This window comes from Takifugu rubripes, chromosome 21, assembly GCF_901000725.2.
Source record: "Takifugu rubripes chromosome 21, fTakRub1.2, whole genome shotgun sequence".
Classification (NCBI taxonomy): Eukaryota; Metazoa; Chordata; class Actinopteri; order Tetraodontiformes; family Tetraodontidae; genus Takifugu; species Takifugu rubripes.
This window is the reverse complement of record NC_042305.1, coordinates 3,584,441-3,607,860: the sequence shown is the minus strand read 5'-3', so window position 1 is coordinate 3,607,860 and position 23,420 is coordinate 3,584,441. Positions and strand designations below refer to the sequence as shown.

General features: G+C 45.2%; 1 long non-coding RNA gene across 2 annotated transcripts in view; it reads right to left on the bottom strand.

Annotated features, from left to right (window-relative positions):
* Positions 1 to 3,026: 3,026 nt before the first annotated feature.
* LOC105417991 (uncharacterized) overlaps positions 3,027 to 23,420 on the bottom strand; it is a 31,230-nt gene continuing 10,836 nt past the window's right edge. For both annotated transcript variants that reach the window (XR_003886748.1, XR_003886747.1), the window contains exons 9-12: positions 17,615 to 17,676; positions 7,609 to 7,664; positions 6,993 to 7,052; positions 3,027 to 3,156 (exon numbers count right to left, since the gene is read on the bottom strand). This is a non-coding gene — a long non-coding RNA (uncharacterized lncRNA). The remainder of the gene's footprint in view (positions 3,157 to 6,992; positions 7,053 to 7,608; positions 7,665 to 17,614; positions 17,677 to 23,420) is intronic.

The following is a 23,420-nucleotide window of genomic DNA, read 5'->3' as shown; positions in this document are numbered from 1 at the left end:
TCCACCGTGCAACACAGCCATCGTGAGTTGGCTCCGAGTCATTTCCTTCCTTCCAGATCCCCGATTCTTTTCCTCGCCCTTTAAATCCGTATTTTTTACCGTACTTTTAAAATAGCAGTCTAGGTCATATATGCTTAGTAGCAACTTCAAGGTCAAATGAAGGTGGGACAGAAACCTTAAAATGTCGCACGTGTGTTCGGAAAAAGTGCCAAAATGAAAAGTGATCTTTAACTTTTTAATTTAAATCTTATAATAATGCTTAAAATATACAGTATGCACAAGAATGTAAGTATAGTTAGTAAGTTTTGAGTGTAAAAACCATCAAGGTCATACTAAAGGTAAGTTTATTTGAAGTATTTTGGAATAAAAAGCTCTTTTGGATGATGAAGATGCTAATTTATTCTTTCTTTAGGCTTTAAAAACTTTAGAGGGTTAGAAAAAAAGTCCTTTGTGACTTCCAAAAGTTCCGTCTGGAATCACCCCGGTTTTCCGTATCAGAAATCGAAGAGCTGGGAAAAGTGAAAGCAGGTGGGCAGCATTAGATGGGCGATGCTGGGCCGGGCCCATGGTGGACTGGTTCTGATTGCTCTGTGCCCATCTGGAAGGGTTGAGTTTGCTGCTTCCGTTACCATAAAGCCAGCGGATCGGTTCATCCCAAAACATCCAAGCCATCATTTATACAGCGATGGAACGACAGCTTCGGGTCCATGTCTGACTCTTCCGGGCCAATCAGAACCGTACTGGAACTACACGTGATCATTTTCAGCGTTGGCCTGAAGTATAACAATCACAACAATACCCCCCCATTTTCCTCCAACGTGACTCTGATCAGTGGGAAACGGAACCAACCAGGGTCAAAGTCAGGACACCAACGGGTCAACCGAGTTCCCCTCATCGGGTTCACTGAAAACACAACAGAGTGGAACTTCTATGAGCACTCTTAAAAATATGAATAAGAGTGTTCCTGAATGCATCACACGGTGAAATAAGAATGACAGTGTACCTGAATGCATCATGCATTGAAATAAGAATGACAGTGTACCTGAATGCATCATGCATTGAAACAAGAATGACAGTGTACCTGAATGCATCATGCATTGAAATAAGAATGACAGTGTACCTGAATGCATCATGCATTGAAATAAGAATGACAGTGTACCTGAATGCATCATGCATTGAAATAAGAATGACAGTGTACCTGAATGCATCATGCATTGAAATAAGAATGACAGTGTACCTGAATGCATCATGCATTGAAATAAGAATGACAGTGTACCTGAATGCATCATGCATTGAAATAAGAATGACAGTGTACCTGAATGCAGCATGCATTGAAATAAGAATGACAGTGTACGTGAATGCATCATGCACTGAAATAAGAATGAGACACTGAATGCACCACACCTGAGGACAAAGTGACACATATAAATCCAAAATTCCGAAAAGTAAACTTAATTCCACTCAGGAAACTTTGCTAAATGAGTTTTTATTATGCCAGAGTTGTCAAATAAACTGATGCTGATGTAACAGAGAGGCCAAATAAATATTTCTAAGACCAAACTGTTCCTCAGTTCCGCTTCAATCCTTAATCTCAATGGGAGGAACTCGCTTACATGAAGGATGAAGCAAAAGAAATAACATAACGCAGACATTCTTCTTTCCGCACGCCAGTCAAAGGTGAAACAGTGCAGGACGAAGTCCCGGGTTTCGTGTGTGGATCCGCAGTGCGAACGTGCACGTTGGGACCGGGTGCAGCAGGGAGGAGCGCCGCTGCTGCAGCCTGTCGCTGTGCTCCAGGGCAGCACTGATCGGAGCGTCGCTCTCATGCAGGAGCATGAAAGCTTTTCCCTCCGCACGAGATTCCTCCCTCCAGCAGTTGGCTCCAAGCCCTGATTGATGGATGTCACCTGTCCCATGCTCCATCTATCACCTAGAATTAGCACCAGCAAACTACTGAAGCGATCAATTATAGCATCGGTAATAAATCCACCTGCTAAAAGTTAGAGAAAAACTATAAAAATCCATTTAATTAGAGACAAATAAGACATGTGGGCAGAGTTCGTCCTGGCAGCACAGAGGCAGCAGGGTGTGGTGTAGTCAGAGGGAAAAGCCCTTTAATAAATAAAGGTTTACTGTATTTTTGATGCATGGCAGAAAATGTGGTTTTTGCACATGAAAATGCAATTAAATGCTGAGCAGAACACCAGTCAGAACGATTTCAAGCACCCAAAAGTCGTTCTTGAGCAAAGCTGTTGGAGAATTCTGCTGGTTTAAAGGGAAAGAGGCTCATCTTAAGATGTAATTTCCTGCCCTCGCATGTCCACACCTGCCAAACCGAGTCTGCACTTCTGCCGTCTTCTGTCCCTCCTGCTTTTCTGGTTTCCTCAAGTGTCTCATCCTCCCCGTAAGTGGGGTTTGTTCCTAATTTGGTTGAAAGGCTCCGTGACTTTGGCTAATTGCACTGTCATGTGAGTCTAATGTTTCTTGTTTTTGTTAATCACACTCTCACACACTCACTGTAATTGTGAATAAATGACTTACAGGTGAGTCCAACTCCCTCCACACTTGTACAACATGTATCTACATATATAATAATGTTATGTGAGAGATCCTGGTTATTTTTGAAGCATCAGAATCCTTAAAATGTTTTATATTCCGCTCTAAACTGTGGACATTTAAGATAGAAACAACTCCAGTAAATAATACTGATTAGTCTTAGTCTTTACAGTGTGTGCCCTTCTGTCCCGCGACACCTGCCGACTGACACGTGTGGGTGTCTGGGCTCCAACGCCTCGGCGCTCTGCTCGCTCTCGCCGCTCATGATGAACTCTGTGATGGTAAACAAGCGTCAGAAGCTCCCGACTTTGTACAGGTTGTGCGTCTGGCTGTCAGCGCGGCCCTGATGGGCCTGATCTCAGGCACAGGGGGGAACAGTAATTAACTCGACACGTCTCAGACAACAGGCAGACAGGCCTGTGTGACACATACCTGAGTGACTTGAGACGCAACACACTTAAAAAAAAAAATGAGGCTTTGAACTTTAATGTGCACATTGGAGACATTTGTGGAATTATGTAGGTTCTGCCGCTCGTGTTTCCCTCGGGGGGGGAGCCATTAGTCAGCGATGCTTCGCTCTGTGCTGAAGTTATAATGGAACTGGGGAGGAAAAAACACACAAAAAATTAACAACCTACATTGAGTAAAAATAGAGAGAAGAAACCAAACAATCACAACGATTTGAAATGTTATAGAGTCGCCATCTTCCTCTCACAAACACTGAAATCCGACATTGAACATTGACAAATTTACATAGTTTTGCTCAGCGAGGCCTTTCTATGATGCTACAGATGGTGTCAGTGTCAGGAGGGGATGATTTTCACCTCCTGGGATCATGAAGTGTCACTTTTGCTGACCTCTGGAGCTGAATAGGAGCTTCATCTGGCCAACAGACTGACTGCAGAGCAGTTTCTACTCATCTATTTCCTATGAATGTTTTGGATCTTTCTCTTCTGATGTAGCCTCATAAAAATAGCATTAATTGTTTGCAAAAAGAGGAAATATGAAAACAATGAGAAGCTGAGTTTTGGCTTGAAGACAAATACAGTTCATGACCTTTACTGGGTTATTTGACAAACACTCCCCCTGCTGGCAGATCATGCACATTACACGCAGTGGAATTTTATATTCACACACACACACACACACACACACACACACACACACACACACACACACACACACACACACACACACACACACACATCTCATTAAAGTCCTCTGAATTTTCAGAGCAGAGAGAGACATTTAAATGCTTAATGACATTCCAGTGAGTTTGGAATTTACACCATTGAGTGGCAGCGTTAAAGCCACCGGATGGATGTGAGTAGCCATTACAATGTTATTACACTGCAGTTTGCTGCGGATACCATGGACACCGCTTCATTTTTCCCATTCACAAAATGTTATGGAAGCATCAAAAGACAAACGATCAAGACAGTTCCAAAGAATACGTTTCTGTTTGATTGTATTTTAATATTAAACAATAAATAATTAATTATCATTGATTAACTATTAATCCGAACATTGCTATGTAATTTGGAAATCACAAAATCAGACCATGCTTATTTATTCATTTCCGGGAACGGAAGTTGCAGTACTGGGATGCAACACTTGATGTCGCTGTGTGATCAGCGAAATAAGTTTGCGGCAGATGCTACAGTTTCCCAAACTGTGCTCTCCCCATTAAACTACCTGCAGTCCAGATCCACAGGAGAAGATGCTGCAAGTTACCCAAAACCTGTCACATATCACACGCCAACACACACACACACACACACAAATCAGGCTCAACATCTGGCATACTAACTAAACAACCCTGCGTGGATGTGTGTGAGTGTGTGCGTATGATGGATGGGGGAATGGGGTGTTATCAGGGAGAGCATGTATCAATGTCTGCCACTTTTACACACAGGCTGACAGGACAGTGACACACTGGAACATGGGCGGCAGTCACCTAAACGAGCCCAGCTTCATTTCCTGTTCCCGCTCCACTGCCAAAAATATGTGACATGTTGTCTTCATTAATTCCACCTCTATTTGGAGCTCTTTCTCTCTCTCTCTCTCTCTCACACACACACACACACACACACACACACACACACACACACACACACACGCACACTGTCCGTCCATACAGGAGCTCAAACATACACACTCGCAGAACTTCAAACAAAAAGTGAAAAGCTATCATACAAATGATGTGAAAATTCTGTCACACACACACACGCACACACAAACGTACACACATTATTCCTGCAGTCCTTCTGAAAACCATTAGCCAGCCGTGGACATTTTTCAGCAGAGCAAACTACATAAAGATGTCACTTTAAATTGGTTAGTAATTAACACTTTAAGAGACACAAATTAGATATGCGTGGCTAAAAGCAATTATAATATCTGCAAGTTTTGTGAGTCATTTGGGAAATGTAAAGAATGCCTAATTGCTGGAACCAACATCGTCTGAGACGCCGTTTAAGTGATGCCTGCTAGGACACAGTCGCAGCCACAACACCGGCTCTGATTACCACAGTTTTCCTCAATTACACGTGCAAGTATAGGACGATTCTCTTATGTTAAAAGGATTATTTTTTTTAAAAATGGCTTCAAGAGTCAAATGTGGCCATCTGAAGTCATTGCTGGAGGAAGCTCTTATCAGATCAGTGCAGAGATGCTGAAGTTTTGCCCCCATGTTCTCTCGTGTGACCTGAGGTTTGCGTGGTGATTTAAGGAATAAAAGTCGGTTTTTGGATCAACATTTACCGGCTGCTGAGAACCCGACAACGTCCTGAGAATAAAAACAGACCAGTGAAACGTCATTGTCGTTATTTGGAGCTCCTGAGTTGGTCAGTTGGAGGCTCCGGCTGGGGTCTAATCAGCTCAAAAATCACGCTCTTCTTTTTCCATCCAACACTGGGCTGCTGCGTTTGTGCGGCTCACTGAAATAACCAGTATTTTTTTTTTTTTAGCGCCTCGTTCCTGCCAAAAAAAAGGGAAAACAAAACCATCACTTTCTCCAGGAAACTCTTCCTGCTGTCCAGTGTGTCAGTGGGAAATGTCAGCATCTGGATTTCCATCCCTTGTTCTGCACATATCGCTGTGAAGCCATAATAAGAGGGGAGAGAAGTAAAAATAACACAATGGTGAGGGATGTTTCCACTTGGAAACTAATTATCAAGCTAAGCTGTGACTTCATCCTCATCAGCCTGGCCCCGCCATTAATCTTGTGCTGTCGTCCACTTCACTAAATCCTGTGTGTTACACTATCTCACATTTACTTCATCAGCTCCAGCATGGCTGTAATTAATGATTTCTCATGCCCCCTTTCCCTTCCCTTCCCCGGCTCAGCTCACCATGTGTCCTGCTAATCACGCTCTCAGAAAAAAAAAAGAGAAGGGAATGAGGAGAGGAGAGGAAGAAACAAGACAAGAGCATATAGGAGGAGCAGCCAGCCTGGAAAACACACACAGGCGCACACGCGCAGGCCATTACCGCTGACAATGAGCCTCATTCAGATGACCATATGACAAGACGGTGACTCCGTGTGTGATTTGGATGGTGTGTGACAGAAGACAGAGGCAGAGTGCAGAACAGACACCCGGTTTGATGAGGGAGTGTTTGCTCTGTAACACATCTCAAACCCAACAGCACCTGTTCTCTCACAGTGCTCTGTCACTTCCTGGCAGTTCTGATACCGAGATACCATGCTAATGAGAGAGAGGGGGGGGGTTGTCACTCTCTTTAAAGTGCACGCACACACCCACAGCCACACACTCACACACACACACACAAAGGATGGTTTCCTGGAGTTATTTTTTGATTACATGTTGCATTACAGTCAGCTCGGTGCATCTTCTTACGCTTTCTCTGAAGTCTACATCGCCGAGCATCGTCCGATTAAACGGATTTTTCCCGCCGCGTTTTAAATTCCTCTCGGCCGCTCCCGGGGTCAAAAGGTCACGAGGCTAATAAGCGTCCATTGCGACTTATCGTTTTTAAACTTAAACCAAAAAAAGTGGCGTTTGAGGGCAGACGGCCACTTCAGTTGCCAGATTTTCTCTTTGCCAAACGAGCCCTTAGTTTAGAAAGGTTCTTTAAGGAGCGATGAGGTTCTCGCTGGAGCTGGAGAGCAGAACGAGCTCCCCGATGGTCCTCAGCACACTCAGACGTGAGCCCGACTTGTTTTTATTGAAGAATCTGGACATAAAAGCTAAGTGGTTTGGACCAGGAGACGGACCTTTTAAGAGCACACGGCTGCCACGCTTTTATTCAATTGGGGGGTGGGGATGGGATGAGGCGGGGGGGGGGGGGGGGGGGGTTCGTGGAGCCACCAGTGCCTCTCTGTCTCAGACACTTAATTACAACCTCAAGACCGTTTGCTTTGCATTCTGGGCCACTGGCGTCTGCTGCAGCGGAGCGTTACAAACTCTACTCACTTCCTTCTCAATCTCTGCCCGGGATTTGATCGTAATGCCCATTAAATTGACTTGCTGCATCTGAAATCAAGAGCGTGAAGAGGAGGGTTGGGGTGGGAGGGGGGGGAGAAGGGGAACACATACAGAAGAAACATGGCGGTTAGGCTCACGGCTAAGCAGGCATGCTTAAAATCTTTAATCCTCCCGCTCTCGTGGCGTCAATACAAACACGACTACGGTGACAACCACAGCCAGCCGACCGCCTGGTCTGCACTGAGCCAGCTTTGGCTGACTGCACAAATTCATCAGTCAGCCGGGAAGAATGGGAGGGAAAGGTTACTAATGACTGGATTTTCTGAATAATGGACGAATGTCGGGATCAGAGTGGGATTCATAATCCACAACAGGCCGCACGAGAGTTGTGCCAATTTGGAAATCTTAATATTTCCCTTACCACTAACATAAATCACTTTAATAAGTTTAGCAATAAACATTAATGGTAGTTCATCCAAAAGTGCCTATTAATTAAAAAGGATTGATTCGCTTATTTGGGGATATTGTTCAGAATAAGCAGGTTATAGAACAAATAAGTCTTTTTTTTAATTAAGAAAAGAAGAAGATAATAATCAATGTTTACCTGTTCCTGGACACGGAATAAATTCTGAGACACAATGAAGGGAACGTCATCCAGGGCTGCGAAAGGAAGTGACATCAGAGGTCAATCAGAGCGGCGGTGACACAAAACATTCATTTCATAACGCTCATAAACCAACAGCTGGGGGGGGGGGGAAAGGGAGTTTATCTGCTTGGAACGTGAATATTTAGACCCCTGCAGCAGCAACAGCAGCTCCTCTGCCTCTGGCGGGACTATTTTCCGAGAGCATCCACACTCATGTTCTCGCCGACCTGCACCTCCAGCCACTAGCTTCAATTCCTTTGAACGGACAACTCATCTGTCCACTCTCATTTCTACCATTTTGCCTGCTGGGGTGTGTGTGTGTGTGTGTGTGGGGGGGGTCCAGTCCAAGAGTCATTTTCTTTATAAGCAATATTCTTAATCTTTTGCACGACAACAGCAAATGTGGCTTATAAAAGAGGGAAACGATGAATCGCCAGTCGCCCCCACAGCCCGCAGCCGCCCCTCCTTCCATCCATGGATGAGGAGATGAAAGGCCCCTTTATTCCCTGTTGTATTGAGCCTCTCCACTCTCTCCTCCAGCCCAGCCCTGCTCCAACCCCGTCCCTCTTTAATTACTCTTGATTATTCCTGATTCTGTCTTGTTGGAAAGATGTTCACCTCGGAAACAAAGGCGACGCTCACGCTAAGCGCAGAAAGGCAGAAAGACGTAAGACAAAACATCCACCAGATATTAAATTTGCATGAAAATAAGACACACTGTTAAGCTGGCAAAAAAAGTGGATTGAAATGAGGACTTGCCAAGAGCGTGGTGGTATAATTAGCATTTGACCAAACAAACGAGCTTCAACAAAGCTATAATTAAGCAGGCCTGTAATTAAGCGTGTGCCCTTTATCATAATGATTGTGGTTAAAATGGTGTGATGGCTGCATGTTGATTATTAACGTTGCAACCTCGTGCTGCATGCAGCCGGCACTGGAATCAAGGTGTCACGACTGTCATCCCAGAGAGCAGCCCTTTGTTTATAAAATACATTAGGGGCCAAATTAACACAGGGTGACAGGGGACACAAAGCCCCTGACTGGCTGGCTACAGGAAAAGGAGCAGCTTCTTAAAAACCCTCCAAACTTTTGATTCCAAAAGCAGCCACAACACATCCAAAGCTTTGGCTTCCAACTGGTGTCGAACCCACAGTCACTCAGGCTAACAGCACAAAGGAACTTTTAAATACACTGTGGAGGTGGAATTAGGAACCCTCATTTCATTGCTATAGAATAATGAACTATCCAGTGGTTTCACAATTATTTGCAATACAATGGGAGTAATAGTTATACTGCTGTCGAGTTCAAATTGCTCTTTTAACTCCTGCTGTATAATTATTCACACCAGCGTCAACGTCAGCAGTCTTGAGTGTAAAGAAGCCTTCAACACCTAAAAGCTGCCTATAGGCTAAAAATATCCCATATCTATATTGTTTACAAAAATGAAACTGAGCTGAACCATTAAAAAATAAAGATATTATCACATAATGGCAAAAGCTGCTAAAGTAATTAGCAGATTTTTAAAGATGGACTCAATAATACCCAACACAACGCACACGAATGCTAATAAATGTTTCTAATTGCAGTCGTAATATTCCCTGTCATAGTTCTTCTAGGAGAGCAGGATAAACCTTTTCCACTATCAGATACATGTGTGAGGATATTATGGATAAACTGTGGGACATTCACATACTTATTTTATATGGTGTGGTTTACAGACTAAGCGAGCATATTATGAATATAATCAGAAGTTTTCCAGCCCTCTATCTGGAGAGGCCGGCACACGGAGGTAGCTGCAACGCTCATAAAAATACAAGTGGATAAACGTCCACGGCCGCGTGGCCGGGAGCGCCACCAGCAGCCAGACACAGTGTAGGCCGGGAGAATACATTTGAATCAATATCCAGAAATGGGAAAGGCAAGATTGTGGCTGCTGATGGATCTGCGTGGCACAGACGGATGGATGCACGGAGCTGAAGGCCAGAGAGTTTTTTTTATTGCTCAAGGATTACATTTAAAACCAGTCTCACTTTGTATTCCTCCACCATCTATACTAGAACAGCTATCTTACAAGCAGACAAATAGAAAGGGCCGCCAGATGACTTGCCGGTAAAAAAAAAAAATGGCGGAGAAATACAAAAGGTGCAAAGGGCAAAAGTAATGTAAATCCAATCTTCTGGCCAGGAATCCCACTATGAAGCATGTTGTAGCCGGGCCACAGTCCATTAACTCACCAGTGTGCAGCAGTGGAGGGAATTGTGCACTTTTTTTGGCATTTGGAATATGAGCGCAGTCGGTATGAAAACATCTGGCAGGAAGTGCGGGTACGACTGGCTGAGACGATGATGAGGATGATGAGCACAAAGGTGGCGTTAAGTAAGAAGGACCCCGTGGCTTGAATGATCGCGGTGTAAAGAACGAAGTCAGCACAGGGCCCGTGTGGATCATCGCCTTATTAATGGCGCCGTCAGGTGCGATGAGCAATGGCTGCATTGTCATCTTCAGCCCCTCGGCACAGATGAATGGCTGTTTCAGGCGGGAAGGGCTCCCTCGTATGCCGGGCTGAACACTAATCCCTCACTCTTCCATTGTTGGATGCACTGTCACCCACAGCAGTACCATACATTGCATTAAGATCTAACACACACACACACACACGCACACACACACACGCACGAGCCACAGCCAGTTGTGCTCCAGCACTGACTGATGAAAGAATATGCGTGGGTGATGGAGCATACCCTATATTACCTGAACCACAACTCAGGAGTAACACTTCAGGAATGTTGATGAACTTTTATTTTACACTCCACTAATTCAGCAGGGCTGCATTGATCTCTGTCTGCCGTGATCACTCGGCTTCTCGCCTGAATTAAGCGAGCGAGTCACGGTCAGGGCAACGATCTATAAGGGCGGCGGGAAATTTATTGGGACTGTTTTTGAACGTAAAGACTTCTACTGTAACAACACAATCTCAGTAAATAGCCGATACGGATGAACAAAATGTCCCAATCGTAGCAAGCTACATATATTTCATGACACCGCAGAACTTTGTTTAATCCTTTGAAGTGGTCACAAGGGATTGGTGTCGAAAAACAATTATTTTTGTTTTTATTTTTTGTAATTATTAAATAATTAAACCTCTCCTGACCTCACGTTGCCATAACTTTCCACTGCTACTGGGGACGTAGACCTGGTGACCTCCCTTTTTTTTCCCGTCATCTTGTGTCCTGAGGTTTGCTATCATGATGCTCCTCACCCAACGTTCCCACCTGGGACTTCCCCACCGGATGAAAAGGAGCCGCCGCCTCGGGTTCGACGCCGCTCCGCCCTTCTTTTCCGCAGATTCTTAATGCAGACTCTGTATGTGTTATAATGTAATCAGTGTCACCCGGGCAGATAATGGTGGGTACAGAGGATGAGCACCCCCCCCCCCATTCACAGCCCTTAGCCCCACTCGCCCCGCTCTGACATGAGCAATAGTGCCCAGGCCTGGGAGAGTTTCAGAGACATATTGTAGTTTATTTTGTCACCCAGGCATGCCATCTGTGCCATTCCAGTAGAGAGTGTGTGTTCAGGCTTCTGCAAGAGTGGTGCGACGCTCTGGGTCCCTCCGTAGCTCCACAGCCACAGCAGGTCATTAGTCAAATTGCCTAATGAGAGAAAATACAAATGGCCCCCTACCCTGACAGGAGGAATTTTGGAGGTGTCAGAGCGTCTGACCCGTGCCATGAGAACAGATGATAGCGAGTTGCTATTTTCAGATTCCTTTAATGACTACGGCTCTAGGAAAGCAATTCCTTTCCTGTTATCTGTTCCCTGATTTTCAAGAGTCCACAGAGAAGGAAAATAAAGTTCCTTTATTACTATTATTGTTATTAACGGCCAATAAATAAATACTGATAAAATGGTGGTAATGTTAATAATGTTATCACTACTGCTCCTAATAATATAGTTATAGTTTAAAACTGTCCGATTTTACACCATCTTGAGTTCATATTTATTTCTATTGTCTCGGAGACGATTAAATAAAAGCATATGCTGCTACGCAACCCAGAAGCAAATCAACCGGAGGAGGACCCCGGTGCCATTTTGAACGTTCAGGTGCAAACACAACATTAATGTAAGTTGTTATCACTGTTGCCACGGGGATGCAAAATGGCAGCTTATGCAGATTGACCCACTTGCTTTTTCATGTGTGTAAAGCGGCCTTTGAAATCTGCTGGTGCGACTGGAGCCAGGAAGCGATCCCAGTTGGGCACCGGTCCACCGGTCCTCCAGGAACGTAGGAAGAGCCAGCAACACCTATGGTCAGCTGGTCACAAATACTGCTCCGCGTCAGCGTTATTTTCGTTTTGTCCTTTCATTTCCAATACAGATGCGATGCTCCAAATTTAAGCTAGAGCCCAGAGAGCCGGAGACGCACTACGGGACCTGGCTAGCTGTCGCGGATGCTCGTCAAAATTAAATGGACAATCAGACTTTAATCAGCAGCGCGGTGTCTTTGAAGACATTGCCATGGCAGTGGTGTTGATCCCCAGCTGTGGCTGCTGGTAAACGTGCTGCAGAATGTGTGTATAAATGGGCTACGCCTCTCTGGGCAAGTGCAAGATCTGGCAGCGGGCGGACAGCAAATTGCATGTGCCGGATGGGATGCAGCAGAAGGCACAATTACACAAATCCCCTCTTAATTAGCGGTTCTGTGGGCAAACTAACCCGTAATGATGCAAGAGATGTGACAAGCCCCAGAAATCCTAACAAGAAGCATGGACTAACACCGGCGCCTGGGTCATAAGCCCAGGTTCTACCTTAACTAGTGACTGATGAGCAATCTGTTTTGATCAAGAGTCGCCTCCCGTGTTGCCCTGATCCTCGATGAGCAACTTGCCCTCTGGACTGTGGGTAAAGCACCGGGGCCTCTGTGGCTCTGGGTGGTATTATTAAGTCCTCCTTGCTCACAGTATCAGGCAATGTAAAGTGGCATCTCACATGATGAGTAATGAACTGTGCCAGAGTGGAAGCAGGAGGGATGACAGCCAAAGAGGCCTCCTTGGCAGCCGCTAACCTGGACGTCCAACAATTTATCATCCCCTACAACCAATCCACCGCCGCTGCCATTTGTCATTAATTATGCTAATAAGGACGCCATTATTCTCCCGATAAAAGAGGCGACTGTTATTGGAACAATGCACTTTACACTTTGATACATTCGCTTATTAGTATCGCATTTTCTGGATTCTGCCCTGTACCTGAAGCCCGCGGCCCGGCCCTCTCCACACACGCTAGACTAGAGGACAAGAGAGCGACGGGTTTTGGGCTGCAGCGACTGATAGACTCCGTTTGGTGTGATTTGCTTTTTCACATCTGACTTTGCAGCAAACAGAACTATTTAATGCAGCTTCTGGGAGCCCCAACTGCCCGTTTCCAAAGCGACTTCCTCCCATGAATCTCATTGTGCTCTTTAAATCACACCCCAGTATGTATTAGAAGACCATTAATTACAAACTTAACAAGTCAGCAGAGCCATTAAAAGATCTTTAAGGCATATTTGACCATAAATCTCCTTAAACTATATTTAATGACTGGAAATCCGTGAAATATATATATATATTTTTGATCAAATCCTAATTAGATGTGCGATAACAAACCCCGCTGTACATGGGGCAAATGAGGGAGCCGTGACAGGACCATCCATTGAGGCCGTCCACGTTTGGACACTGAAACTAATGGAGCATGGCTTCCTTCTCAGGGATGGATAGAAAGCAATGAAGGATGAGGCTCCAGAGTCCAGTCTGGCCTCCGAATGCAAAGACATTTCAAGTCTCTTATTTGATTGTAATAGAGGTCCAGAAACGCTGGAGGCCCTTGAGAACAGTCACACAAATTCCAGGTCCATTATGAGTAGTTTGGGATTGAGCTGCAGGAATGTAGGAAGAGTTTAATGGCAGCATTGGTCAATCAAATGCTGAAAATAAGAGAATAATAAGAGGTGTAATTCATCAGCACGCCAAAGGTCGGCAGGGCGGGCTTCTCAAATCTGCTCTGCTTTCAGAGAACTCACAGCGGATGCTAATTGACGCCGTGCTGCTGGATTTAGTCACAGTTTTAAAATGTTACGGAAAGAGCGACTGTGGGATCAAAGATTCTGCCAGAAGCTAAAGCTCAGCTAACGCGGGTGTGTATTATATATGCGTGTGATCCCATTTTATTGTTATTTACCGTAAGTCTATATGACAGACAGTTCTGCCCAAAAAGCCCTTCAACATTTGACTTACAGGGTTTAACTTAGTGGAAATAAAATGTCTTTTACGCCACGTGTCACGACAGTCTGGTAGGTGTAGGACCACAGATGGAAATTAGCATTTTTGCTATATCTGGTTCATCCACGCCTGCTGTTCTCTTAGGCATCGCCCTCTCCACTCATTAAATCTACATTTCCTACGAGGATTAGGAAGTTTATTGTTAAAATGCCTCGCGTCTTTTAATCACCGCTGTTTAATTATTTATATGAACAATTAATGCAACAAATGTCTCAGTGCTGACCCACACACTGCTATTCCCTTCCTCTCAGATGGGAAGTTTTTTTTGCCGCCGAACTGGTTTTCCAACTTTTTTTCTGTGTTGCTGTGAGCCCACATCCGCTCCAGCAGTCGCACGTGTGCGACGCGCTCGTGTTTGCTCCGACCACTTGCATCTGCTGGCGTTTGTACATCGTTTTAAAAGCCCCTTTCGCATCTTCAACCGAAAAACTGTTTAAAAATGCTCAAACTGCTCCACTTAAATACAAACTAAATTAAATCCATTTTAAATTCTGTAATTTAGGAGCCTTTAAATTATTAAGGATTTCGACGCACTGCATGTGTAAATATGACCAGCTGAACCCCTCTCGCTGCCTCTGTGCTGACCAGGGGAATTAAGAGGCAAAATGTGGGTTTTTAGCGTTCCTTTCATGTCTCGACGCGAGCCCTGGCACGGCTTCACACATCGGGATCTTTTTCATAGAAATCCCGCTCCATCCGAAGCAAAAGCTCGGCAGTAAATCTGCTCCACGCTTCCCCACAACGCCTCCATAAATGATTCATTCAGCTCCGTTTAGCTGATGCAAAACAGAATATTGGCGATTCGTGGACAGAAAGGGAGCCGTGCTGCTGCTGGAGGACCAGCCCTGCTGCTAATTCCATCAATCTCTGGGAGAGGAAGAGAAAAGAGAGGAAGAGACACTAATAATAACTTTGTGTCACTATTCAGAGGTTGTGTTTTTTAATCCCTCAGCCTAAAGAATTGTGCTATTCTAAAATATAACCCCACTGGTGCGGCGGCAGTCGAGATCCATCACAGTGGGAGATAAAAGTGGGCAGATCTCCTCCCTCCCAGCAGCCTCGCCCCCCCAACTACACCCAGAGATAAGACAGAACTTTTGTTTGAAACCTGATGAGAACCCTTTTAATGAAAGCGCCGCACCAAAAATAATCTTTTTTTCCCCCCGTGTTAGTCAATCAAGAAGTGGTGTAAGTTGGGGCGGGGGGGGGAGACAAAAGAGGGGAAAGAATGTAATTTTGCATAATCAGCGAGCACCATCTGGAACAATTAACCAAATTCCACAGAACTCGGCGGATCAGTCATATTGGCTTATTAAAGATCCAGAATTATACAAGTAATAAATCCTTGGAAAAACGAAGCATACCCCTGCCTGTCACCACTATTTTAACTTCAAATACACTGGAATACTTGATAAGGCTGAAAAGAGGAGATTAATATATGCAAATGATGTCAAGCCTTTAAAAGCCCCCAACAACTGTCGTTTTTCTCTCTCTCCCTCTCTTTTTTTGCCCTGTCTCTTATTACAAGGCTCTATGTTTTATTCATACACCAACTCACCTGTCATTTCATAAGCTCTAATATTATGAGGGTATTATTAAACAGCATAAAGTGGAGCTTTAATTGGAAGGCTCTGCTGCATTTTCCAATTATTTGGAGCAAATTAAAAGCAGATGCACCTAGTTTAATGAGAATTCTTATATTGTTTCCTGAAAATCAAAAATCACTGTCATCCTGCCAAGATATTTTGCAAACCCAAGTTCATTTTCGAGCCTTCTTTTTCTGCCCCTCATCTCTGAAGGATGAACTGTCTGCCGTCCGTTAATTGAAGGCGCTTTAATGGGTAGGGAAATAATTGCTCTCCATATTATGTTAGATCAGGGCCAATGTCAGATTTTAGCTTTTGATTCATGCTGTAGATATGCAAATGCATTGTTTGTTTTTTTACCTTTTTATGAACACTATAGGTTTCTCTGTCACATCAGGACTGAAGGTGATGCAGCTTTACAGGTCTCTCCGGCACTTTTGCATTCGCCTTTCATGAAGCTTAGAACTCGCGGAACCATTTCATCAATGTAAATTGAATTAGCTAGCTAGCTAAAAAATTCCCTGCTTCTCTGACACAACACGCAAACAACGGCCCTAATTGGGGAAGGAATCTGGCGTGGATCAAAGCAGAAAAGGTAAAAAAAAGAAAAAAGAAAGAAAGGAACTGAGATGGAAACTTGATAACTCTTCCAATGAGCCTGATGTGTCAGCTGCAAAATAGACGTGGATTAGTTTTTAATATTCTGGTAATAAATGTCAAAGTGCCTGCACATCACATCAGTACATGACGGGACTGCAGATAGACACGTTACCTCTCCACTCATTCCTCTTTTGGTGCTTTCTGTGTGTGTGTGTGTGTGTGTGTGTGTGTGTGTGTTGGGCTTTTTGTTTTGTGACGGAGGGTTTAATCAAGAAAACAGGCAATTCATCAATCCTAAAGAAGGCGCCAGTACAACCCTGACAGGGCGCACACGGTTTTAGAGCAACTCGAACCCTGGCCAGCTGTCAGTCTACACACACACCCACACACACACACGCACACACGAGTTACCACTCCTAACAATTAACACAAATAGGCTGCTGGCTATGACCTCACACTTGGTCACATTACTGTTGACGGGAGGTTGCCTGGGATGGAGAAATCGACCCTCCCGGCTTTTTATCCGCTTTTCTGTAATAATCTGCGGGTTTTGGAGGGACGGCGAGGGCGTGCAGCTGAGGAGGAGCGTTTCCTGCAGGTAAAGGATGAGTGCTGGCAGCGTGCTGTACAGTATGTGCATGTTCTTCACTGTCACTCAGACTCAGTCCCAGTGGAGGAGTCATATGCCCAGTGCCATGAAGCCCTCAGCTGTGTGCTAATATCTGCTCCATCAGGGCCGCACTCTGCACAGTCGTCCTGGCTGCTTTTCCCTAAAGCTGTCATATCCTCACGTGTTTTCCTGCCTTTTGACGCCCAGATTTTTTTTTTTAAAGTGCTCCTTCTTTGAGCTGGTTCAGTTTGTTCTTCACCATCTGCTGCGGTAACATTCAGAGCGGATGATGGCTTTGTCCAGGGTGTGCCTGCATCTGCTTGCACGGCAGCGGGAATCCTCACCACATGGTGTCTCTCTCCAGCTGGATATGAAGCTGCATGCCTCGCTCAGCTCCTCGGGTGGATCACGTGACGCCGCTAACCTTGAGGCTCTGTTGATGCTACAACTGGACTCTGTTTGAGTTCCGGAGCACGGGCACTACGTCTAAAGGTCCCGTTTCCACGTAAAGCTCAGCGGCTGAATCCTTTTCCCTGAAAGATGCCTGAATTTTCTGCATTTCCCTTGAACAAGGAGATTAGTTTGGTTTCTACAAGGCAGATGTTGACAAAGGAGCATTGCAGAACACTAATAACACGTTATTACATTGAGTAATAACAGAAGCTAAGCTAGCTAATCCAAAATAAGTCGACTAAAGCGGCACATTTTGAAGGGTATTTTATTTCATCCTTCCACTCCGCAACAGTTTTTACCAACTGCAAATATCAAATTTGCTCGATAACGTACAGATTTGGAATAGCCCATGTTAATTACACCTGATTGGCATGAATAAGAAATCAAAGATCTACCCGTCATTGTGTAGTTTCCACTTCCTTGGTGCTGTAAGTCCGGCCTGCTGGAGTTCCTCCTCCTGTCAAAAAACAAAAAAACACGTTAGCACTGTTTTCACACGCACACACACACACACACACACACACACACACACACACACACACACACACACACACACACACACACACGCATACACACGCAGATTTTGCAGATTTTTTTAGATGTAAAAAAAAAAAAAAAAATCCTGAAAAGACGTCTTGATAATTGCCACATGTAAGTGTAAATCTCTTATCATCACATCTGGTTTGGATCACACTCTCAATATAACTGCATGCTTTGTGTGTTTAAAATAAAAAAAGAAAAGAGTAAAGACAAGCTTAATGCTGGGAGGGTAGATCAGAAGAGCTGATTCCGTCTGGAAGCGTGGAAACTCTCCAACACTCCACCTTTCTTTACATGAAGCCTTTTTATCTGTCTGTGAAACCCTGAACCATGAAACTACAGGCTGAATGTGAAGATGAAAAATGTGGTAAACGTTAAACCGTGCCTCAGCTGCCCAGGGGCCTCGGCAGACCTTTAACCGGGCTTTGGAGCTGGATCTTGTTAATTCTAGAGGAACTGAGAGATTTCCATTATTCAAGGGAAGTCTGCTTTTTTCCTCTCCAATTTCATGGCCTTGTATTAAAGAAAACAGCAGCAAATGCAGTTTGTGGGCAGTTGAAGTTAACAAACCATATAAGATTGAAATCCTCATCAATCAAGCTATCATGAATCACACCCTGTGACTCACCCCTATGGATCGATAAATCCACAGCCAAGCAGCGGCCAGGAATTCAGCAGAGCTGCATAACATGACATGCTCGGGAGGTAAAATGAGCTCTGAGATGGCATTATAAAATAAATGATCTTATAATGATAATGCAAAGTAGTCGGCGCTATCATTAAAGAGGAATCACTTTGATTAGTGTACACACAATGCATGAGGCTGCTGTTAAAGCCCGCGAATGCAGGCGGAATTCTAAAGCAAGACGGATTTCAGAGGAATCGGGCGGGAAGTTGGGAGTGAAATTAAATGCAATAATTTCCATCATCAGCAATAAAACAAGGCTTCTGATAGGCTGCGGTATTTATGAGCTGGGGGCTACAACTCAGATTTATTTGCGACGAAAGGGCCGATTTTTCTTCCTCTCATTTACATCCGCATTTGGCCGTGTTAAATCCAGGCCAACGGTGAATTTTTAAAAGGTTGGCATCAATCTTGCAGGAAGGGTTGCCATACGCAGCGAGGAGTTCTTTTACCTCTCAAGGGTTGACGCCACGAGTGAGGAGCGTAGACAACTTTCAAACTTCAACCTCGAGCACAGCTTAGAAAAGCCACTGAGGAAGACAAAAGCCATCACAGGAAGTTCTGACTGGAGGAAGCAGCTGTGGTCACATGATCTATATTCTTCCCAACATTTTGATCAGCGCCTGTTTACGGCAGCGATCCACCGTTCAGCTGACAGAGACATCGTTACACAAGAATTCCACGGAGTCTGGAAGGAACTAATAGTGGTAAAAGGTTAATGTTGCTTTTATTCCTTCAATTCCGCTGAACATCAAGTCTTTACAGTTCAGTTTCAAGGAAACCAATAATGAGTTTTAGATTCTATACTGTCCCAAAAGGGACAAAAGGTTGGTCGGCAGCGACTATCTTCCAAAAAGGTCGGACTTTGTTCCGTTAGCCGCGTTATTAATTTGGAGCGACTGTAGTTTCCTTGTCTCAAAGAACTATTTTTCCCAAAGGCGGACCTCTGCTGTTCCCATCTGCCTGAAAATCAAAACTGCCTCATTCCAAATCGCTGATTTCTAAATACAATTTGAGGTGCACCGGAGAGGCTAACATATGGCAAATCAATTAGAAAGCTAATTCTTGAAACAAAAACATGGCAAGTGTGTTTGCTAATCAACGCAGTGTCGGGGCTCGTATTACGTCGGCCACTGGAGTTTTGACAACAATTAATCCTCATTTCAGCCAAGGGGAGCCATATTGACACGTATTCCTAATTTGAATATTCAATTATGCTGCAGTTCCTCATCAAATTACAGCAAAACTGGGAACATGGCCTGAACGACACAGGCAATTACAACATACATCAAGAGTGTTGTGTTCCCCCGAAATCTGCTCAATTCTATTAGTGACGAAAAACAAAGCACGACGTTGAGGATTCCCAAAGAACAAGTTCACTAAGTTTTCCTTCAAGTGTCGGACATCTTTTTCGCGTGTAGTTTTACGATTGAACTCAGAACACAAACTTCGCCGCGGCAGATTTCTGCCTCGTTTCTGCAGCGGGTCCAATTAGAGACTGAGAATCCAGCATCAGACAGTAAACGACTACTTAGCATCGTTAGTCTGGGGACCTGCTGTGAGGATTAATGCTAATCTGTATCTGACCTATTCCAAGGTTTGGGGAAAAATAGCCCGTTTCCATGAGAAAGTGGGAAAACTCCAGGCTTTTTGGGGGGAGATGGCAGATCGTACTCTTCCATAACGGACAGCAGGATACAAAACAGCGTCGAAAGAGAAGATCAAGCCGGAGTTTAACCTCCAACCATACGCACAGTTTTAAGAAAATAACGGACAGAAGACAGGGGAAAGCTTCAAAATAGATTAAATGTGCAAATTTTCAATTGGGAATGGGAATCCAGTTCTTGTGTGTTCTGGTAGAGATGTGTGACGATCCCACGTCGTCGATGGTTTTCATGAGGAACACGTAGAATTCCAACGCGGGCGTTTTTTGTTTTGGGTTTAATGCCTCCGTGAATCTGAATGAGAACGGAGCAGCGGGAGCAGCCGTACTGTGATGTCAGGGGGAGCCGGAGCGGCACAGCACGCTCCTCTTGCTTTGACACGGATCCAGCCTGTCCCGTGACAACCTCTGCACACCTTCCTCCGGGTGACAACAGCGCTGCTTTGTGGGAGCTTCTTCGCACGTCACTATCTGCCGTTAAGCTAGGTGTCAGCTACCGAAAAGAGGATCACTCTTTCCCAACGTGGCGGGCGAATCATTGAGCGGCCTGAGTGACATCAGATCTTACCCGGGGGTTTGATCATTCCTGGCACCCGTTGCTTGATCTCCCACTTCCTTTGGCAACCTTTGTGTACACGATAAAGTAATGAGTGGGATTGAGCTTGCAGGTTGATTGTTCTTCAGATGGGGGACGTGTCAGGTGAGACGTCGACAGTCCCGGTGACTGTTTTCCTCAGCAGTCAGGTGCGATGGGAAGAACTGGTTAACCAGCGAGGGATGACAGCCGCCTGGAGCGTCACGGGGGTGAAGACAGAGCAATCCGAAACGTATTGATATGCTCGCCAGTTCAGACACTGATGACTCTCTGCGCTTCAAAGGAAGAGCAAACTACAGGATGTAATGAGAGGAAAAACAAATACCTGGCTGTGACATTTTTTTTTTTATCACCGTGTGATTTGATTTGATTTGAAGTGCCCGTGTGTACAAAGGCCCATTATTCAAAGGGAAACGTCAAAAAATGGAATATTTACACAAGGCTAATTTGTGCTAGCAGTCACGGCAGAGGTCAGATATGAGCCTCTGCAATGACAGTTTTATCAGGAGAACAAATGACAGCTCAGGCCAGGAGGAGGGAGGAAAAGCCTGCACAGACATTCAAAAGTCAGAGAGGAGCTGATATGGTGGGAAAACAAGCGGAGCCGCTTCGACCACAGCCGTGATGAAGAAACAACATCCGTGACAAGCTCAAAAAAGCTTAAACGCACAGATACAGAGGGAGAGACTGAAGAAGAGGAATTTCAAAAGCTGGGGAAAGTTGGTTGGTAAAGAGCTCCAGCGTTTCAGTTCAGAAGAGCCCCCAACCACGAAAGAACACCAGTGATGAAGAAACTGTCAGCGGTTGAGAAGAGAAAAAACCCCAAATTGCACTTTGCTTATCTTTGATAACGGCAGGCTGACATTGCTGAAGTAACCGTGGACACATGCGACACTTCTTTAGCTTAAACAACCATCTACAGCAGCGTAGGACGGCAATCGCACCCCAATCTCGCCTGTTGCCGCCTGAGCCCAGTCAACACACCTTTAAAGGGAACATGTCTCCAATAATGTCTCCAAACAGGCGGGAAAAAATCAAAAATCCTTGGCAGTTTGTGTTTGCACAACTCTAACAAGCCCTGGACGCCCGAGGCAGCTCGAACATACGCGAGGCAGGACCGCAGCTTTAAAAATGATACAGGCCATTAAAAATTTACACATTAGCGAGTGTATTTAAAGCATCCCTTCCAGTGAACGTACAGAGCACTTAAATTTAAGAGGCGCTATTCTCCAAAGGCCATGAGGCTGTTATAGATAGAGCAAAGGAGGCACAGAGGAGAACATTGTCTCCTGCTCAGGATGAATAAAGTGTACGGGGGCGATATGACACAGTTACACCGTGCTTACTTAAGTAATCAGCGAGGGCTGAAGAGCTGTTTATAAATCAATGCATCAAACTGTCTAATGTGTGACTTTAAAGAAATATTTATAGCTGGATGTATGCTTGTCTAAAGTGCATGTAGCTACACTGAAGGGATGCCAGAGAAATACTCAAAGAGCTGCTGCTGTCTAAATTGCCCAGAGTGGCGTCCTTACGTGTCAGCGCGTTATGGATGGAAATACTCTGAAAAGAAGACTCTGACTGTGGAATGAATTTTAATGTTAATACAAAAACAGCAGGCTGTGATCTCAGCAGGCATCAGGAGGGGAGTGGGAGTCGCTCCGAGGTGCAATTTATTCCAACCTCTGAGCCTCACCGACTTGAAAGTGGGGCTTCAAAAGACGGGAGAAGGAGCGGGCGGGAGGTGGGAAGGAGGAGGCTCGAGCCGGGGCGGCCGGCATCCCTCCGCAACATCAAAGCTTCCTGACCATTCACCGAAATATGGACGATTCACAAAACTCCGGTTGGAACTCTGGCCGTGGCCGCCCGTTTTAGTATTCCCGACCCGAGCGGCCGTGTGAGGAAAAAGCTCAGTTTTGAATCCGCCTGCTGGCATCTTTAGCTTTGGCCAGCTGTGGCTTTTAAGTGGCTATTACTCAGCCCAGCAGAGGATGGCAGAACATGGCGATTCAAGCTGGCAAAGCCATCGGCGGCCCTGTGCCAAGTCTCCCTCTCCACATCAGCGCCACACAGAAACAGCCCCGCTTGTTTATTTACAATTTGCTTTGGAAATCCCCCCATACTTCATTGTGATAAATAATTGAGCTGTTTGATCTGGACACGGTACAAAGGCTTTCTCCATCGACTGTAAGGCCCGAGGCAGGGGAAGCACGTGAGGACAACACACAACCACTCCAGCATGGCGGAGATCTTGGAACTCTCCCTTCTAACCCCCCCTTCCTCTGCAGCTGTCGCTCGCTCTCTGGGCTGCATCTCCTCCTCTTTGTCTGCACGCCGCAACAGTCCTGTCACCACCAGCACCACCACCGGCACCAGTCAGAGCGGCAACCTGCGCCTCCCTCCCAGGAGACGCTGCCAGCAGCACGAGCTTAGCCCTCGTTGAACTCCCGTTCTTGTTCAGGGATCCTGTCTAGTTAGCCCGCCTCCCCCGGTTCACCCTCGCTACCTGGTTGTCCAGCCACAACCTTTATGGCAGATTGAGTGGGAGTGATCAATTGCTCGTGTCTCGCCGCGGTACAGCCGGCACGAGAACGGAACAACAGCTCCGAGCAGGAGATTTGGATGAAAGCAGAGAGGAGTTCAGGGAATTTTTAGCTGGTGACATCAATCATTGATTGTACCTGTAGTAATAACTAGTGCATTAACTGAGCATAATAG